At 39.0% G+C, this 16,881-nt stretch overlaps 3 non-coding genes across 3 annotated transcripts; all 3 read left to right on the plus strand.

Annotated features, from left to right (window-relative positions):
• The first annotated feature begins 289 nt into the window (after window positions 1-289).
• On the plus strand, window positions 290-361 carry TRNAA-AGC (transfer RNA alanine (anticodon AGC)). The gene has a single exon. It is a non-coding gene; the product is annotated as a tRNA-Ala (tRNA).
• Window positions 362-9,478: 9,117 nt separating this feature from the next.
• Window positions 9,479-9,550, plus strand: TRNAA-AGC (transfer RNA alanine (anticodon AGC)). The gene has a single exon. It is a non-coding gene; the product is annotated as a tRNA-Ala (tRNA).
• A 6,267-nt stretch (window positions 9,551-15,817) lies between these two features.
• TRNAT-AGU (transfer RNA threonine (anticodon AGU)) lies at window positions 15,818-15,891 on the plus strand. The gene has a single exon. It is a non-coding gene; the product is annotated as a tRNA-Thr (tRNA).
• The last annotated feature ends 990 nt before the right edge of the window (window positions 15,892-16,881 follow it).

Raw genomic sequence — 16,881 nt, forward strand, 5'->3', positions numbered from 1 at the left:
CAGAAAAGTAGGAAGTTGACTATTTAAGATAATATTTCTAGCTGGGATTCTCCTTGATGGTGGACAAAAGCTGCCATTCGGGAAGTTCCCTAGGAACAGTCCTTGGAGGGTCCGCCATTATGAAAGACCCTAATAGCACTAAAGGGATCTTTCGGTCCAGAATGCAACTTGAGGGTTTCAGAAACAGTAGAGTAGAATAGAGTAGACTTTGACCTCGGTTTAAATCGTAGGACACGAGCAGATAACAGTGACAGCCAGTTATAAAATATAGTAGTAAAGAAAGCTCTCAGGGGGTGTAGCTCAGTGGTAGAGCGCGTGCTTAGCAAGCACGAGGCCCTGGGTTCAATCCCCAGCACCTCCATGTATTATGCTCGTTTGCCTAGCCGCCCAGAGCAGGGGCCCTTGGGCATAAAACAGCATGATTTGCTTCATGAGTACCAACTCAAAAGCAGCCTAAGGTCCACGTTTTGGGTGGTATGTCTAAATAATGCTGCATTGAAGTGTGGGATTAGGAAGAACCAAGGCCCTTGGAATTAAAATGAATAGCAGTAATCCCCTTTCATCCTTTGTTTCTTACCCACAGTCAACCGCGATCTGAGATTATTACATGAAAAATTCCAGAAATAAACAATTCATAAGTTTTCAATTTCCCTGTTGTGAGCAGCATGATGAAACCTCGCCTCATCTGCTCCATCCCGCCTGGGAAGTAAATCATCTATTTGTCCAGCATATCCACGCTGTGTAGTAAGCCACCCACGGTTAGTCAGTCAGTAGCCATCTGAGTTATCTGAGCTACTGTCCTCACATTGCTTGTGTTCAAATACCCCTTATTTTACTCAATAAAGGCCCCAAAGTGCAAGAGTAGTGATGCTGGCAATTTGGGTATGCCAAAGAGAAGCCCTAAAGTGCTACCTTTAAGTGAAAAGGGGAAAGTTCTCTACTTAATAAGGAAACAGAAACAAATTCATATCAGAGGTTGCTAAGAGCTATGGTAAGAATAAATCTTCTATCCATGAAATTGTAAAGAAGAGAAAAGAAATTTGTGCTAGTTTTGCAGAAGTTACTGCTACAGTGTGTGATAAGTACATGGTTAACATTAAAAAGACAGTAAATGTGTGGGTGAAACACGTGAACAGAACACTTAATCTACTTGATGGCAACACGTTATACCAGAAAACACTGAGCCCATATGAAGACTTCATCAAGGGATCCTCTGAAATGATTGACGCCAACCCATATATTGCAAGTAGGGGATGGTTAACAGATTCAGGAATAGGTTTGGACTGAAAAATATAAAAATTATTGGAGAGGCTACGTCTGCCAATGAAGAAATCACATTTTACGAATCCAATGATTACACTCTAAAGAGTTCAGAAGAACATATTGCTAGATGTGTTATTCTACATTTATGCTATTAAATTCCAAGTAGTAAATTTAACTTGACTGAAAAAGTTAACCTGGCCAGGCACCGTGACTCATGCCTATAATCCTAGCATTTTGGGAGGCCAAGGCAGGTGGATCACCTGAGGTCAGGAGTTCAAGACCAGCCTGGCCAATATGGTGAAACCCTGTCTCTACTAAAAATACAAAAAAATTAGACAGACATGGGGTGCACAACTGTAGTCCCAGCTACTTGAGAGGCTGAGTCAGGAGAATCACCTGAACCTGGGAGGCAGAGGCTGCAGTGAACTGAGATTGCATCACTGCACTCCAGCTTGGGTGACAGAGACTCTGTCTCAAAAAAAGAAAAAAAAAAGTTAACCTATACACATTTTCCTACATACTCTGGATATGACTTACATTTGTGGTCATTATTAACATAGTCATAGTAATAACCTTCTAAAGAGAAGTTGGAAGCCAGCATTTACAGGTGGAAAGAAAGCTGATGCAGCTTCATGAGTAAGGATGCAGTCAGCATCCAACAAAAGGCATCTGGGAACTGTACAGGCAGGAAGATCCATATTGTTTCAACACAAAGGAGTTCCAAAGAGCCGTGGTATTGTGAGTAATAACAATGTTGCTACCTTTTATTCATGGTAGGAAACATAGAATTAGCCAGAAACAGTGTGTTTAACAATAAATAACATGAAGAGATAGTTTCTGGACTGAAAAGGATGAATTGGTGCCAGAACACTACGAAAAATGTTTTTGAGTATTGATTAGGCTGTAAACAAATATGTAAGTACCCATTATTCTAAATCTTTATTAATACACAACAAGATCCTCATAGGATCCCCTAAATTTTGTAAAACATTTTTTAATCAAATTATATACATGTTAGCCAGATGTGGTGGCTTTTGCCTGTAGTCCCAGCTAGTCAGGAGTCCAAGGTGGGAGAATCACTTGAACCCAGGAGGCAGAGGTTGCAATGAGCCAAGATCCAGCCACTGCACTCTAGCCTGAGCGACAGAGTGATACGCTGTGTCAAATATATATATATTTTTATATAAATATATAAATATAAATTTATAAATATAAATATAAATATATAAATATAAATATATAAAATATATTTACATATAAATATAAATATACTTTATATATTTATATATTTTATATATAAATAAATATATAAAATATATTTATATATAATATATAAATAAATATATAAAATATATTTATATATAATATATAAATAAATATATAAAATATATTTATATATAATATATAAATATATATTAATATACAATATATAAATATATATTTATATATACTTATATATAAATATATATATTATTCACATTATATATATATAAATATATATATATTATTCACATGGACAGGGGCCCCACAAAAAACAAATGTGTTTGTCTGGGTTACTCAACATCCTAGAGGTGGCTCTGCCCCATTTTTATTCTGTGAGTCTTGGCACCTTCCAAACAACTGTCATCACAAAAAAAGGAGGATAGAAACTAATAACAGAACTGATTTACACAGGTTCTTTTGACATCAAGATGTACTACCACAATAGTGAGGATGTTCAGTTTGTCTTCTATTTTTCCCTATTATTGAAGAAAAGGAAAAGCAAAAGAGGCTCATGAAAATTTTCCTTTACTTCTCATTCTTTCTTTTTTTTTTTTTTTTTGAGATAGAATTTCGTTCTCATTGCCCAGGCTGGAGTGCAATGGCACGATCTCAGCTCACTGCAACCTCCTCCTCCCAGGTTCAAGCGATTCTCCTGCCTCAGCCTCCCGAGTAGCTGGGATTACAGGCATGTGCCACCACGCCAGGCTAATTTTGTATTTTTAGTAGAGACAGGGTTTCCCCATGTTGGTCAGGCTGGTCTCGAACTCCTGACCTCAGGTGATCCGCCTGCCTCGGCCTCCCAAAGTGGTGGGATTACAGGTGTGAGCCACCTCACCCGGCCCTCCCCCCCTTTTTTTTTTTAGACAAAGCGTCACGCAGGCTGGAGTGCAATGGCACACTCTCATCTCACTGCAATTTCCGCCTCCCAGGTACAAGTGATTCTCCTGCCTCAGCCTCCAAAGTAGCTGGGACTACACCTGTGTGCTACCACACCCATCTAATTTTGTATTTTTAGTAGAGACGGAGTTTTACCATGTTGGCCAGGCTGGTCTCGAACTCCTGACCTCGTGATCCACCCTCCTTGGCCTCCCAAAGTGCTGAGATTACAGTCATGAGCCACCACTCCTGGCTTACTTCTCATTATTTCTAGTGCAAATTTTAGGCTTTTAAATTTACAACTAACTTTGGATTTACAGAAAAGTTACAAAACAAATACAGAGTTTTTATATTTCCCACCTAAATTCTTCTAATCTTTTTATATTTTTTGTATACATAGTGGTTATCTTTTATTGGGCATTAATTATCAATTAGAATATGAAAGGATGAAGCAAAAATCATGTTCCTCAAGGAGAGGTGCCAGGTTCCTCAAGGAGTGGCACCAGGACAAAGAAGGCCATAGTCAGGAATGCAGGGTACTTCCTCTACACAGGCTTCCCCCACCCCCCCCACAGTGATATTTTCATAGATATTCATGTTTCAGCTCCTTGTAAGAATGAGAGAAACTGAAAAACACATAAGCTGCCAGCACCATAGAAACCCCGTCAAGTGGAACACGTGTTCTGTTCACGTATTTCACCCACAAATTTAGTGCCTTTTCCATGCACTTATCACACACTGTAGCAGTAGCTTTAGCAAAACTAACAAGAATTTAGTTTCCCTTCTTTACAATTTCACGGACAGAGGATTTATTCTTACCACAGCTCTTAGCAACCTTGGATACGAATTATTTTTCTCTTTTCTTATTAAGTAGAGAACTTTCCCCTTCTTTACAATTTCAAGGATAGATTTATTCTTACCATAGCTCTTAGCAACCTCGGATACGAATTTTTTCTCTTTCCTTATTAAGTAGAGGACTTTCCCCTTTTCACTTAAAGGCAGCACTTTATGGCTTCTCTTTGGCATACCCAAACTGTCTGCTGTCTTCCTCTAATCTTAATATCTATGTGAACACAGTGTGATGATCAAAACCAGGAAAGCATCAATGAATATATGAGAAGGCGGGAGAACAGAGCATTTTCTCATTGATCATCCTACTAGCATCCTCCCTTCACCTCAATCTTCACAGTACCTGCCATCAAAAGTTTGGTCTAACAATGCAAACAGATGGCCGTAGATACCAACAATTTCTAGGTGAGTGGGTAGATGGACATTGGACAACAGAACAATGGCTTTCAATGAACTACAATACTGCCAAGAATAATAGGTGAAAAAATAAACAAGTCTGCATTAAATGAATTAGATAGCCTACCCATGCCAAAATATTTTATACTATCCACTTCTCTGTATTTCTTCACTCATCTCATTTTTTCTCCTTTTTGAATGGACAAATGAAATATTTTCTGCAAACATCCATTATCATCAGAAGACACCCCACGTGGAAGAAGAAAATTTTTTTTTTGCTAAAATGGATATTATCAACTGCAAACAAAAAGGTGAATATTTCACAAGTGAGCCAGAACCTTTACAGTGTAAACAAGAGCAGTTGCTACCTTTGCTTTTTTTCCCCTTCTTCAATATGATCGCCATGCTTTTCATTACCCAGCTACTCAGTATTTCTAGTCCACTGACTGATATTTTTAAAGGTTTTCAAAGGTATGAATATGAATACACTTTTTTTATATTGAATTAGCCAGAGGAAAGCAATTTCTACCTGCCAACTTTACTTTTTTCTTTTCACCTGGCAGTCTCTCTTCACATTCTAGCCCCAAGAAGGAAATTCCATTTCTTTACTCAATGGCTGCATTCTTAGATCTTGTTTTAAATATCGTTGGTTAATTACTTCAAAAGCAAGGAGTATGAGAAAACTAGTGCAAAACCTTCACTAACTTATATGAGTTCAGAAGTTTGTTTCTTTGTCTCTGATTTTTAAGAGCTTTAATACAATAAAATCAACCTGATACACATTCGTACTACAAATCCGGACAAGATCTGCTCTTTCCTCACCAACCTCTTGCCAAATTTTCAGCAAACATTATATAAGACCACACCGCCGGGCGCGGTGGCTCACGCCAATAATCCCAGCACTTTGGGAGGCCGAGGCGGGCGAATCACGAGGTCAGGAGATCCAGACCAACCTGGTTAACACGGTGAAACCCCGTCTCTACTAAAAATACAAAAAAATTAGCTGGGAGTGGTGGCGGGCGCCTGTTGTCTCAGCTACTCGGGAGGCTGAGGCAGGAGAATGGCGTGGACCCGGGAGGCGGAGCTTGCAGTGAGCGGAGATGGTGCCACGGCACTCCAGCCTGGGCGGCAGAGCAAGACTCCATCTCAAAAAAAAAAAAAAAAAAAGAAAAGAAAAGAAAAAAGACTTCACTAGGGCACAGTGGCTCACGCCTATGATCCCAGAACTTTGGGAGGCCGGGGTGGGTGAATTACTTGAGGTCAGGAGTTGGAGACCAGCCTGGCCAACATGGCGAAACCGCATCTCTACTATAAAATGCAAAAATTGGCTGGGCGTGGTAGTGGGTGCCTGTAATCCCAGCCACTCAGAAGACTGAGGCAGGAGAACAGCTTGAACCTAGGAGGCGGACGTTGCAGTGAGCCAAGACCACGCCATTGCACTACAGCCTGGGTAACAGAGCAAGACTGTCTCAAAACAAACAAACAAACAAAAACTTACTGAATGGATCAGATGATGAGATTTCAAGTTTCCTAGTGGACATCTAGAATTATTGATTGAAGGACTGGATGAGAACGGAGAACTGTTCAACATTGAAGACAACATGTCTTCCTATGAGTGATACTGACATTGTCAAAGAGAAAATGAATCCAAAAGTCACTATTTTTCAAATTGTCTTTTGAATTCAGGATTTTTGTCTCTAAAGAAAATATCTGGAGCAAGTACTTTGGAGGAAATCTGTCTGGCTTTGAAACTTGTCCTGCTACATGTTGGCTGTGAGCTATGTGGCCAATTATTTCACCTCTGAAAAAGTTGGTCTATCAAAGGAGTGATGTGCTCATTTAATGCAACTCGTTGTTATTACATTATCCACGTGTTATCTCCAGCTACCTCAAGCACTCAGGGTCATATTGACCACAGTCAGAACTCGAACTTGGATTCTATAAGTAGGATTCCAACTTGCCCTTGAGAAGCCCAGTTAATTTCAGTGCCTTCAAAACTCAAACTTCCCTACACCTGGTAGTAAATGTACCTCAAGTATCACTCACCTGGAAAAGACATTATGATTCAGTTTAAGAGCACTAAATCTTGGATTTGGGAAAAACTTTAAAACCAATAAAAGCCTATAAAACAAAACAAAACAAAAAAATGGAAATGCCGATTTCCAATTTCTCTCGTTTACAGAGGAAAGCAATATACAGCCCCTATAATGAAGAAAACAAAATGTTCAGGTAATGTCAATTAAATGAAAGCTCATCTATACTAAAAACATGAGACACATTTTTGTTTCCTCAGCTTTTGTCTGCCATACTCTGGAAGCCTTAGAAATGGATGATCAGTGCTTGATGTGTGCTACAGAAGAAGAAGCTGTCCCCAAGTCTCCCTGCTAATTCAAATAACAAAGCCAGGGAAGAAAGCAAGAAAGAAAGGGGAGAGAGAGCGAGAGCGTACTGCATTTGCCCTATTTCAAGAGTTTGTGGTTTCTTACATCTTTTTTTTTTTTTTTTTGAGATGGAGTTTCGCTTTTGTTGCCCAGGCTGGAGTGCAATGGCATGATCTTGGCTCACCGCAAACTCCGTCTCCCGGGGTTCAAGCGATTCTCCTGCCTCAGCCTCCCAAGTAGCTGGGACTACAGACATGTGCCACCACCCCGGCTAATTTTGTGTTTTTAGTAGAGATGGGGTTTCCCCATATTGGTCAGGCTGGTCTTGAACTCCCGACCTCAGGTGATCCGCTCGCCTCGGCCTCCCAAAGTGCTGGGATTACAAACATGAGCCACCGCGCCCGACTGGTTTCTTACATCTTATAGCCCACCAATCTTTTAGGCAACATTGAAAGTCACACAAAATGGCCCTAGACTTTTGTGTAAATGAACTCACAATAAACTTATTGGGGTCCCACTCTAGCCAAAATACATGGAGTTTTAGATATTTAATCCAAGTGTCTGATTGACCTGTTTTGGCCACTGGGCTCTCAGTTTAAACTTAAGTATGGAAGCACCAAGTTCCACAACAGATACCACAACCATTCTTTCCACCCTCAGAGAAAAAGTTAGGGGTACTCTCACCTTGGCCACCTCTTCACTCACTCACCTCTTTAGTAATTCAGTTAATTTTTTGGTCGAGGATCAAGTTGCTAAAACTTCTTTTAGATCAATAAATGAGATAGACAAACTGCACATTGGAAAGCATGCATACAGTTTAATTTTTGTTTTTGACAAAGTAGCCACTGATATTGGTGGCTTCAAAGAAAACAGAAGGAAAGCCACTCCCTGACTCCATTGTGGCTGTGGTGGAACCTATTTGAATGAGAAGTAGGATCTGTTGGCAGTTTTGAGCTTGGGTATCTAAGTTTTGGCTAGGAGTGACTACTAGCACACTGGCTCATAAAGCAAAGGAAAGCATTAAAAAATATAGGTTAGGGCTCACACCCATAATCCCAGCACTTTGGGAGGCCAAGGCGGGTGGCTCACCTGAGGTCAGGAGTTTGAGATCATCATGGCCAACATGGTGAAACCCCATCTCTACTAAAAATACAAAAATTAGCCAGGAGTGGTGGTGGGCACCTGTAATCCAAGCTACTCAGGAGGCTGAAGCAGGAAGAATTGCTTGAATCCGGGAGGGGGAGGTGGCAGTGAGCTGAGGTCATGCCACTGCACTCCAACCTGGGTGACAGAGTGAGGCTCTGTCTCAAATATAAATAAATGGAATAATTTTTAAATATATATATGTGTATGTGTGTTATATATACATATGTTAAAAATATATATGTTAGGACATTAACCAAATATTTTTTAATTGAAGAGATTTTGAAAATCAAAATGTCTTTAACCCTGAATAATTTGTTAGAAAATTAAACTTTCAATTTGATGGTCCAGTGTTTGAGTTCCTTTTCAGATCCTGATAATGTTTTTTTGTTTCCCTTACTCAGTTCTAATAGAATCCTAGTAAAACCCAGCTTTCTCCTGGATAAACTCGTCTGTGTTTCATTCTCCTTGCATGTGTTATTTTGGCTCAGCAGAAGTAAGAAAAGCCAGTGTAACTGTATGACTTGAGGCTGTCTACTCTATTCTACTGTAGGGGAGATCATCTATTTGCAGTTTTTTTGTATCTAGAATGTAGTTACAAGGTCAAACTACCGTGTACAACATTTACCTGGATTTGTTCTCTTTTTAAATTCCGATATTATTCATTTGAAATGATTTTTTTTTTCTATTTGTTTTCAAATTTAAAGTACTTTTTCTTTATAGTTGCTAGTTTTGTTTTTAAATTTGACTGTGTAAACCATTAACATGATTCCAAGAAACAAAACTATACAGAGAAGTATCACTCAAGAGAAATTTTCTTTTTTTAAAATTATTATTATTTTTATTATTATTATACTTTAAGTTTTAGGGTACATGTGCACAATGTGCAGGTTAGTTACATATATATACATGTGCCATGCTGGTGTGCTGCACCCATTAACTCATCATTTAGCATTAGGTGTATCTCCTAATGCTATCCCTCCCCTCTCCCCCCAAAGAGAAATTTTCAAGCTGTTAGAGATTGTTACATCTTGGGACCCTCTCAGGTGGAGGAATGGAAGTGCCCTTCAGGCCTCTTCTTGGGAGCCAAATTTGGGGTGGGCTGACAAGACTGGAATGGTAATATTTTTGTGTAGCATCAAATTACTCTTCTCTTGATGTACCTGTAAGATAGAATGAAAAACCTAGAGGTTTCAGAAATAGAGTCATACATAAGGGATCTTTGTACTAAATTTCAGATTCTCAAAACTCACAAGCAAAGAGAAAGGTTAAATTATAATGTTTAGAGCAAAAAAAGCCATCGCAACGGGGGTGTAGCTCAGTGGTAGAGCGCGTGCTTAGCATGCACGAGGCCCCGGGTTCAATCCCCGGCACCTCCAGCAGTTGACACTACGTTGTGTATCACCACCAATGAAAACGGCGGGCTTCCTCGCCGCGAGTCTTGGTTTTCCTGGGGTTTTCAAAACCATCTTGATTTACAAGAAGATAATCTGTGCGAATATCCTGTCCTAAAAAATTGTGCTATATAACATTTTTTATTTTTATTTTAAATTGTAAATTGACAAGTAAAATTACGTTTTCATTATGTACAACATACTATTTTGAGATACATATCTCAAATGATAAAAACGTAATTTTACTTGTCAATTTAAAATTTAAAATACAAATAAAAAATAAAATGTTACACACACACGCATGCATTGTGGAGTAGATAAATCGAGCTAATTACCATATGCATTACCTCACATAGTTATCATTTTTGTAGTGACAACACTTTAAAATCTCTTCATGTTTCAATACATTGTATTGTTTTTACCTATAGTCATCATGTTGTACAATAGATTTCTTGAACTTCTTCTAACTGTAATTTTGTATTCTTTTACCAACATCTTCCCAATGCTTCCCCGACCCTACCAAAGTTACTTGTTGACATTTTTGTTACTCACTTACTCTCTCTAGCCACTCTGAGCAATCGCTGCTATGTTGGCTACAGTCTTATAGTTCCCAAAAATTTAGTGGGAAAAATTAAAGTTCTGAGGGCAGGAAAATCAGCTTAACTTGAAAAGGATCTCCTTAGACACTTAACCACACTTCCACTTCATCTTTCATGCACCTCAGACTAGCATCAGGAATTAGTTCAAGAGGGTTCGTTCTTGGATTTGGGGGAAAGTTTAATATTAATATTAGGATGCTGCAGTTTTTGTTTTTGTTTTTTTTTTACGGAGTTTCGCTCTTGTTACCCAGGCTGGAGTGCAATGGCGCAATCTCGGCTCCCGGCAACCTCCGCCTCCCGGGTTCAAGCGATTCTCCTGCCTCAGCCTACCGAGTAGCTGGGACCACAGGCGCGTGCCACCACGCCCCGCTAAATTTTTGTATTTTTAGTAGAGACAGCGTTTCACTGTGTTAGCCAGGATGGTCTCGATCTCCTGACCTTGTGGTCCGCCCACCTCGGCCTCCCAAAGTGTTGGGATTACAGGCGTGAGCCGCCCCGCCCGGCAAGGCTGGAGCATTTTTAAAAAGTCAGCCTGCTCGAGTACTTTGGAAAAAGCAGCATCCTGTGGGATGAAGAATCCGGTAATGAAAAGCAAGACTTTGTTACACAATGTGTGGAGCCCAGAGTCCTGTGAACCACACTGGTCACAGACCCATGAAGCTGGCCCTGATGACAGGTATACAAGAGATCATCCCCAACAAAGAAACAAGCTGTTTTCTTTTTTCTTTACCTTCTCCTAAGAGATAGAAAAGCAGGTGTTCAACAATGCCAGTTTTGAACTGAGGAGGCAGGAGATGCTTATTCACCACAAAAACTTGCTACCCTGTCCTGCCCGGTTTGAATCCTGAAGTGAAAGAAGTGACAGTGCAGAAAAACTCCTTTGTCTTCTACCTGTGCTGAGCTCAGACTCTGGGTATTGTTGAGAGAGCACCCCCTTTTGAAAAGGCTGCAAAAAAAGAAATGGAGTGGTAGTCCTAAGCATTTATGGAGACATCAGAGGAGGGCACAGACACATCACCACATGAACAGGTGGCACAGACACACCATCACATGAACAGGGGGCATAGACACACCCTCTGCACTGAGTTAGGACAATCGCCTTATGTTTGTGGCATATTTCTACATTTTCCCTCCCAGTAGTCTAAATTTGTAGTCCTAATAATAACTTTGATGAATCAACATAAATTTGATCACACAATCCAGTTTATGACAAAAAATAGTTTTTGTGTTTCACTTAAACCAGGAGAAAATATTATAGAGGGAGACCTAAATGCATAAGGCAAGAGGTTTGAAGGAAAGATAAAGGCTATTGTATCTGTTGAATAAAATGTCTAGGAGGCCATTGATTTGGACTGGGCTCCTCCGCTAAGCCTAACAGATCAAACTAAGATGGAGTTGAAATACAGTAGCTGAGCTTTAATTACTTGCTGGAGGCTCTGTAACCAATTAACAAAGTAAGCTGTAACCAATGAGGTTGTCTCCACTGTACTTCTGTTTCCCATAAATGCTGTTAGGCCATGTTATTGGTTGGCATTCTCTAAACCTGCTCTGGTTTGTAGGGTTGCCTGATTCTTCAATCGTTTTTGTTTTGTTTTGCTATGTTTCATTTTGTTGTTCTTTGCTCAAATAAGCTCAGTTAAAATTTAAACTTGTCTAAGGATATTTCCATGAAACATGAGAAAAGGACATTGGTCACAGAAAAGATGATTGGTCTGGTTTGTGTTAATTTAGTGCTTCTAGCAAATAATTCACCACTTTTTAGAAGAAACCAAGTGGTCACATAAAGTCAGAGGCCACTGTAAATGTTTCAATAAAGGAGTTTAGGAAACCTGCATCTCAGGTCAGGCGTGGTGGCTCCCGCCTATAATCCCAGCACTTTGGGAACTTTGGGAGGCTGAAGCAGGCAGATCACCTGAGGTCGGGAGTTCGAGACCAGCCTGACCAACATGGAGAAACCCCATCTCTACTAAAAATACAAAATTAGCCAGGTGTGGTAGTGCATGCCTGTAATCCTAGCTACTCGGGAGGCTGAGGCAGAAGAATTGCCCGGGAGGCGGAGGTTGTGGTGAGCTGAGATTGTGCCATTGCACTCCAGCCTGGGCAACAAGAGCAAAACTCCATCTAAAAAAAAAAAAAAAAACAAAAAAAAAAACCAAAAACCTGCATCTCTCCTACCTCACAAATTTGGACAACTTTGAGTCACAAAAAATCACCAGTTGTTCTGTGAACTAAATTACACGAGCTCTAGAACACATGCTCCATCCAAAGTAAGTGGGAATTGTCTTTTCCATGCAAAAAGTGCCACACCAAGCCACTCCGTGCCACCAGCTATATGTAGCATCAAAGTTACACTTTCCACAGAAAACACTCCCTCCACTTTCCCCAAAAGACCATCCACTCTAATGTCTGGTAATTCAGCCAAGCACATATTATAGAAGCATGTTCCTGAAATCTATAGCATAAATGAATTGTATTAAAGACTTCTTCCCTCTCTAGTAGAGACGTCAGTTGCTGCTTACAGGTCCTTTTGGAGTGAATGCTGTTGTCATTCCCCTAAGACTCAAGCCTGTCAAATAAACCAGACTCTCTCTCTTCTGTTCCTATCATCTCCCATTGTCATTTTCTTCTTTTTCACTGCAGGTTCAATCTCTGGATCTTCTCCACCCCAAGTGCTGTCATTATCATCAATGACTTAGGCAGGGTTTTTGTGCTCTATTTTGAATATATATTTGTGTGTGTACATATGTTTAAAATTGCTTACATATCTATATATAAAATGGCTTATATACACCTATTATTATAGATTATAATAATGTATGTATATAAATAATATAGACAATATATTGTATGTTTTATATACATATTTATGTAATTATATGGGAGTGGCATCCCTTTACCTTTGCCATATTCTGTTGGTTAGAAGTAAGTCACAAGTCCCATTCACAATCGAAGAGTATTACACAAATACTTGAACACTAGGAGATAGAAATTATTGGAGATCAACCTAGGGAATCTTTGTCAAAGTAAGCTTGTGCAAAATTAATTGTGTTTTCCAGGCTTATAAATATACTCCTACTGTAATCTGAATGTTTGCGACTGCCCCCATCACTGAAAATTCATATGTTGAAACCTAATCACCAATATTATTAGGTTAGGCTTTAGGGCCTTTGGAAGGTGATTAGGTGATAAAGGTGGAATCTTCATGAATCGGATTAGTGCTCTTATAAAATATGCCTGAGAGAGACCTTTTTCTGTAAATGGCCAAGTAGTAAATATTTTAGGATTTGCAAGTCAAATGGCCAAATCAAGGATATTATGTAGGTACTTATATAACAAGGGAGAAAAAAAGTCTGCTCATATTTATTGATGAAATTCAAAACACAATACTAATTGAGTATAATTATTGATAATGAGAAAAATTAAATAATAATAATAATAATTATTATTATTATTATTACAGATCGGGGCTCAAAGTTAACGTTTCCTATCATCAAAGTCATTTGCTAATGCTCATCTGTTAATGACCTGTAGTGCAATTTTATTTATTTCATCTTTGAAAATATCTTTTCATAAAGATAGGAGATGCCAAATGTCTAATAGTAATCTGTGAGTATATGATTTGGGGCATATTCATTGCATGGAAGACATTTATGGATTCTAGTAGGTTCATCTTTTTATGTTTGCTTTTAGCATGTCATTACATTGCAAATTAATCACTTCAAAGTGAGGCTTAGTGTGAAGCTCCTCAATTGCATAATTAAGTAGATTTTGAAATATGAAAATTGCTTTTGCACTTGCATTAAGTTTTTAACACACTGTTGGTACTGTAGTTTGAGTTAGGAGAATATATCTGCTGAAAATTGGAGAATTGCTTCTTTTAACTTTTGACAGCACAAACAGTGCACAGGGCAGCTTGATATTACTCTGATTCTAGCAGTGTTAGCTGTCATCAAAATGACTTTACTGCAGTACAAGTTTTATACATAAACATTGTTTTGCCTTGTAATTTTGGGCTGAATTTGTTAAAAAGCATTATCCAATCTGAAACAAAAGCTAACTTCCAAAGCCAGTCAGTGTTTGATCATAGTAATTGAGGGCAGTTCTTCCCCTTCAAAAAAAAATTTCCATCTCAGCCCTGAGTTAAAAACACACACACACACACACATACAACTTGTCAGCGTTAAGTCATTAAACTGCTGTGTGATCCATCTTGTCAGGACCTTCAGCTTTTAATTTCTGTCAAAAATTTGTAAAAGTGATGATGGCTGGTCCACCAGAGCAAATTAAGTCTACTGTTCAATAACACCTGATACCATCAAATATTTTCCACAAATTATCTGTTAATGAATAATATAATAAATAACAATAGGCTTACATTTATCACAAGTTTTTTAAACTTTTTCAACTAAGCCTCTTTCTTTCCTTCTCATAATTTTGCCATCACTAGCTGTAACATATCTTAGCAGATTTAGCTTCAGGTTGCAATGATTTATTGTTTTTCAACTTCTTAGAAAATACTGTACTTCTAGGCAGTGCGCGGTGGCTCATGCCTGTAATCTCAGTACTTTGGGAGACCGAGGCAGGTGGATCACCTGAGGTCAGGAGTTCGAGACCAGCCTGGCCAACATAGTGAAACCCCCGTTTCTACTAAAAACACAAAAATTAGCCGGGTGTCATGGTGCATGCCTGTAATCCCAGCTACTCGGTAGGCTGAGGCAGGAGAATTGCTTGAACCCAGGAGGCGGAGGTTGCAATGAGCCGGGATTGTGCGACTGTTCTCCAGCCTGGGCAACAGAGTGAGACTCCGTCTCAAAAAAAAAAAAAAAAAAAAAAAAAAAAAAAAAAAAAAAAACTAGTGACAGAGACTCGAGTCTTCATTCCTTACATTACTAGTTTGAATGCTTTTCAACTGAACTGCATGAATCTATCAATCTAGCTGGGACACACGTATATATTCCACTAACTCATTTGGTAGCTGTTGTCCTAATCTGTGAATCTCCTTTGAATTCTCCTCTTGGCAGAGAAAGTTCCATTTTAAAGGGACAGTACAGTCGCTAAAGCTCCAGAACGCTCTGTTTTCCTCCCTCCTGTCTTCCTTGTCTTCCATCTCTTTATGAGCCTAGATCAAGAGCTGTAATATTCCCTAGAAAAAGTCGCTGAGGTTATTAGCTCCTTCACTCATTTTCCTTCCTTTTGAAACTTGGTAAATCATAGGAATTGCTTGAGCTCATTTCCAGGGGTTGACTTTTAAAGTGAAAGAACGTGTGCCATTTCCCTTCTGTCACAGATGCACAATCTAAACATTAAGTCAAATGCCTTAGAAAGCCTAAACTGAGCCTGAAATAAAAATATTTACTCATAGTTCCTTCTTTGATCTTGCTTGAACTTTTCCCCCGGCTTGAGTTCCCACGAGGCAACAAGGCTCCAAGCCAACTACAGTGAGGTTATGAAGAGCAAGAGAAAAAGACTGGAAAATCAGTGCTTCCATCAAAGCTGTTATTCACTGTCTTTCTTGAGGGGCTGTGAGTGGAATCAAAGACCAAATAAAAATCCAAGAAATGAACAACTGTTTTTTAATTAAAAGGAAAATCTAAATTCTACCACAAATACCAAGGTATACTCTGATAGAAGGAAACCAAAAACAGCTTCCGTGGGCTCCGTGGCTTAGTTGGTTAAAGCGCCTGTCTAGTAAACAGGAGATCCTGGGTTCGACTCCCAGCGGGGCCTTGGTTGGCAAGGTGAGTGTGCCTTTCTGCCAACTCTCTTAAAACTTCAGATTTTTCTGTCGTTCCTGTCTACCTTCGGAGATCCTCCACCCCTGATTTTGGACATAACAGGTGGCATCCAAAGGCTTTGGAAACAAACTGAAACTGTGCATCCTCCCAATATAAGACTACATAAAAATAGCAAAGATCAGGACAATAATTATAATATACTGCCCATTTTTTTTGTTTGCTTTAAAAAAAAATACAAGCCATATCTTCCATTGGGATTTTCTGTGGAATGTCGTTTCAAGTATTCCAATTTTATATAAAGAGTTAAGAACAACGAATTGAAGTTTAGAGAGGGAACGTATACTGTAGGCGTGGATTTTAATACAGTACTGGCCAGTGCTCTTGGGAGTATAATTCAACTATAGGCGTGTGAAGAGTTAGAATGTCTTCAATTCTCCAAATTTGTAAAACGTCAACTATGAATTAATAATCTGTAATTACGAATGCCGATTATAGATACTACAATTACATGTACTATGAATGTCGATTTAATATAGATGAAGGCCAGCTACGTAATTTACAGGCCCAGTGTAAAATGAAAATACAGTGTCCCCTATTCAAAAAGCAGGGGCAACTGCCATCAAAAGTCCTAAAATACAAAGCTTTTCCCTTTCAGTCGCTCTTTTTTCGGCCTGTCATGGTATTTTCCATTTTCTGTCTAATGTCACTCTGATTAAGAAAAAGTAAAATAAAATTCTAAGTATCAAAATGAATTTTACAGTTCATCTTTATTTCACACATCAAAATTCACGGGGCATCGCGATTGCTTTATTATATATGGAGAAGCAAAGGAAGTCAGACACGAAATTCCTTTGCTTATGTGCCATACTCTTTTGCTCCCCCAAATATCAGTTACTAAACATAAATTAAGAGATGCAGTTCATATGAAATTTTAAGACTGCAAAAGCAGATCGCTGGCAGAGTCTCTGAAAAGGAAAAGTTG

This window comes from Pongo abelii, chromosome 5 (genome assembly GCF_028885655.2).
Source record: "Pongo abelii isolate AG06213 chromosome 5, NHGRI_mPonAbe1-v2.0_pri, whole genome shotgun sequence".
In the NCBI taxonomy this organism is placed as follows: domain Eukaryota; kingdom Metazoa; phylum Chordata; class Mammalia; order Primates; family Hominidae; genus Pongo; species Pongo abelii.